The 4,428-nt window shown below is 30.7% G+C and overlaps 1 long non-coding RNA gene across 2 annotated transcripts; it reads right to left on the bottom strand.

Moving 5' to 3' along the window:
• Positions 1 to 391: 391 nt before the first annotated feature.
• Positions 392 to 4,428, bottom strand: LOC126726095 (uncharacterized). Of its 2 annotated transcripts, none has more exons than XR_007655686.1 (3): positions 4,193 to 4,428; positions 2,783 to 2,879; positions 392 to 586 (listed from the first exon to the last, which is right to left on the bottom strand). It is a non-coding gene; the product is annotated as an uncharacterized LOC126726095 (long non-coding RNA). The 2 variants fall into 2 exon arrangements; XR_007655685.1 differs by lacking the exon at positions 4,193 to 4,428 and adding an exon at positions 3,421 to 3,657.

The raw sequence follows: 4,428 nt of genomic DNA, 5'->3' as shown, positions 1-4,428 counted from the left end.
TTAGATTGTTATATCTGAACCATGGCGTACTGTTTTAGAAAACAAAGTGTCTTAACTTATCATATTTCTTGGGTAAAACACCATAGTGTTCCATTAAGCAACTGAGCATGCATTCAACTACTTTTCTCAAAAAAAAAAAAAAAAAAAAAAAAAAAAAAAAAAAAAAACTCAATAGATGATGAGAAGAAAACAATAGCCTATATAATATGACATGCAATACCAAAACAACTTGTATAAGATTATCAAACTTCTGTATCAAGATTGTGCTTTATTGCTTTAAAAATTTACCTTGAAAATATGAAAAAACTGGTGAACCATATTTGACATCACTACATTATAGTCATGATACAAATTCTTATGCAAAATTCAATAGACATGAGGGAAATTTTGATGCATTCAAGCAGATATATAACTGATCCAAACAGCCACAATACAATTAAATACACTATATTGACCTAGTTGAAATATTAAAATAACTAAAAACATAGTAATCAAAGATGAAATAAATCCATCCACTTTCAAGCTACAAATTCCCTCTCAAACTTTGATTTTGATAGTAAATCCTGAGTTTGGCATCAGGATGAAGCTGCAAGCAAAGAAAAGAAGACGTTCAACACTGGTTACCCAAGGAAGAAGGAAAAAAAGAAGCTTGAAACTGGGAAAACAATTCCAAAGGATAGATTAAACAGTCTACATAATTCTTTGAAGTAATCCAATATTAAATCCTAATTTATGGTCAAGTGCAAATTTCTTCTTGGCATTCTCTGTTCTTTAAAAAGACTTTTGAGAGAAGGCTTGGTTTTTTGTTCTTTTGAGTCAAAGTAGTGTAAATCTCATTCACAACTCTAATGTGAGTCTGATTGACAACAATAATCAAACACATTCAAGGCAATTCATCAAATGACAAAACACCCAACTCACATTTGCACCAAATCTAAGTAGCCTAATTGCTTGAAGAAAGAAAGTCCAAAACCTCAGCTGAAATTTTTTACTACAAAGAAGCAAGTACTTTTAGCTGGAAAAAAAAAAAAAAAAAAATGCAAGTCTAAAACTCTTCCCTAACCTATATAAAAAAAAAATTAAATTAAAAAAAAAATGAAAGAAACGTTCATCAAAGTATCCTTGACAGTAAGAAAGTCCAAAACCTCAGCAGAAATTTTTTTACAACAAAGAGGCAAGTACTTTTAGCTGAAAAAAAAAACACACACACACACACAAAAAGCTTCATGTGAGGATTATACTTAATTATTTTGTAAAAATTAAGGTGATCACTATTTGGTCACTTAAGGTACAGAGCACTGAGCACATAGACTTGTTGAGTCTATATTCCACCGCAAAAGTTCTAATGTGATTACTTAATATTAAAAAAGTCTATACTGACATACCACTTACAGTTTCATTACAACCTAAACCAACTTGGATTTGGTTAATAACCCAAAACAAAATGAATTCTAACCCAAATACCTTAATCAAAACCAATCCAATAGTACATTACATTACTCCAATATTTCAAAAACCAAACACAGCCAGCCCAACATGAATGATATGTAAGTATTAACATAAGGAATCCAGGCTAGCTGGGAAAAAAAAAATCACAATCAAATTTTTTTTAGGGTGAAAAATAGTGCTTTCGGTAAAAAATTGCAATAATAAGATGAAAAAACTACTTGATGAGGGAACATTGTTGCCACCACCATCATCATTATTTTCATACCCAACTACAGACATGTCTTCTTTACATTGAAACTCCATTCAAAATAAACACCCATTTATAACAAAAATTACTTCCTACTTGAATAATTAAAAATTTTCCTTCACCACCTTGGCAAGCTTTATAAACATGCAAGAAACATCTAGAAATCCTACTAAAAAAGAGCTAATCTTCATCACCTGTTTTACAATGCATGTCAAACCTCGCTTGAATCCTTTGACATTCAACCTGTCTTTGTCTTTTCTACACTTTCTTTCTTCTAAAATATATTGGACAATCTTGACTGTGAACAAATAAGTAAATCATAGTCACAATATCTGAGCCAAACACCTCATCATTTTTTCCCATATGCTCAATTTTTTTCAAAATTAGCACTCTTTTTTTTACTAAATTCTGAGATCTAGTCTTAGGTAACCCACTCAAACATTGTTTTATTTTAATACTCTTCACATGTAAGCAATCACTCAAACTTGTTTTCATAACTCATGTTTGTGTCATAACTCTCAGCTTTCTTAGCCCTGCAACCCATTTAAAAAAAAAAAAAAAAAAAAAAAAACCCCTTTACTGTTAGTGGCAAATTTTTTCGATATGATTCTCATTTAAACTCTAATTTTCTTTTCTAAGAAACACTTCCTTATCTGTATATATCTAATTGTGTTTTCTGGATAAGCAATAAGTAGTTCAAAACTCATAGTTATCATGCTTTTCATAGGAATAACCCACCAAATTTTTCAAAAAGTTTTTCATAGGCACAAACCTTAATAGAAAATTACAAAAGCAGTAAATGATAATAAACCAAAATACAAAACTCAAACAATATGATCCATACAAACAAAGAACTACAACAATTCTTTACATTGGAATGGTAGAGGTTGAGCATAAGAAAATAAATTCATAGCTATAAATAATTATAGATACAAACACATTAAAAACTTTGTTTTTAAATAATTCAGTGACAGGAAATTACAAAAGGCCACAACATAACAAAAATGGGACGATGATCATTTAACAATCCCAAATTTTTTTACAAATCATATAGAAGAAGTAAATTAAAAAGAAGCAAAAACTTACAAAAGGATTTAAGTTTGGCAGCTTTTCAGCAGCAATTGCATGATGGTAATCTTGCCTACCATATCCACTTTTGGGTGTTTAAAACTTTTTTCTACACCTACACATCAATAATACTATCAATGTTAACTTTAGAGCAAATAACAGATCACTAATTTTGTTGGTCCATGATTGCAAGAATTTACAAAAAAAATAACAACTGAACTTCTAGCTTACTATTGTCATAAGGTAAGGTAGTATTTATAACATTTGAATTAATATCAATATCAATCGAACGTTTTTATTACTAATGTCATAAAAAATGACATGGTTTGTCTTTATAAAGGATGGAAGAACATAATTCTTTAGTATGCAACTCCTAATCTACAATTGAAAATATTAACTACAAAATAAGATCATTCTTATCTGATTAAAATCATTATAGAAGGAAAAAAGAATAATTGTTCATAAAATTTAGTCTAAAGAGGGATTTCATCGAACATGTGGAATGCAATAAAAGCAAATATGTAGAACAGTGCAAATTTTTATCTGCAGTCAAAGAAACCCAAAAATTCAATTCGGGTCCAATTTAGTAACATCATAGGTACAACAGCAAACAACTAAACACATATTGTAGGATTTGAATATGTATATGATCTTACCAATAAAATCTATTGTGGCCCAATTCATTGTCGAATAACCCCATCATTGAATTTTTTATGTCGTACAGTGGTTGGAGAATGGCCTGACAATGACAGTGGTCTTCAGATTTTTCTCTCTCTACTAAGCCAAAAAACTCGCTAACCCTCTCTTTCTAGCAATTATTCTAGAAGGCATAATAACCTTTTTTTTCTATGGTAAGCCAAGGATCAATATTTGTTCAATGAAAGATATTAAAAAAAAAATGCACTTTGAAATTTTGAAGAGGCAAAATTGGTTTGCGAATTTCGATTTTCTGGAAAGGAACACGCAAACGGAAAGAAAGTGGGCTGAATTTGGTAAACTACACAGAAAGAGTATCCGGAACAGGGAAATTAACAATGTTATGCAGAACATGTGTATATGGAGTTGCAGAAACGAAACAAACAAAGCATGAAAAGGGGAAGAGTTTCCTTTTCTTTTGCCCGATTTGTTGAACGAATGGAAACAGAGGATGATAAATTTTTTGTTGAGGTACAGCACCAAATTGATCCATGAAGATCTGAAGAGCAAAGACATATACCCAAAATAAATTGAACCCAAATATCCCAAAAAAAAAAAAAAAAAAAACCAAATCTAAGATAGATAACTGATATTAAAAACCATTATAAACCAAATTCGTTACTCAAAACCGAATCTAAGTCAAAACCTAAATTCAATCCAATCTAATGAAAATACCCATACCTAAAGCATATTTGACCCCAAATTTAAAGAACCAAAAAACAGAAACCATACCAGTGGATAGTACGGGTCTGATGGAGGTAGAGGTGTGACTATCTTCTTAGTTTTTTCCACTCTCCACTTTCTATTTCTGACTGGATTTCTCTCTGACGTTCACTCTCCAATTTCTGCCACAATTATACACTCCCACGTTTAGATTAAAAAGAACACTCCAATGCCATGGAAATACACTATAATTTATCTAATAACCCTTCTTCTTCTCTAATGACCCACATAGCAGCCCAAAAAAA

This window comes from Quercus robur, chromosome 5 (assembly GCF_932294415.1).
Source record: "Quercus robur chromosome 5, dhQueRobu3.1, whole genome shotgun sequence".
In the NCBI taxonomy this organism is placed as follows: domain Eukaryota; kingdom Viridiplantae; phylum Streptophyta; class Magnoliopsida; order Fagales; family Fagaceae; genus Quercus; species Quercus robur.
This window is presented reverse-complemented; position numbering and strand designations above follow the sequence as displayed.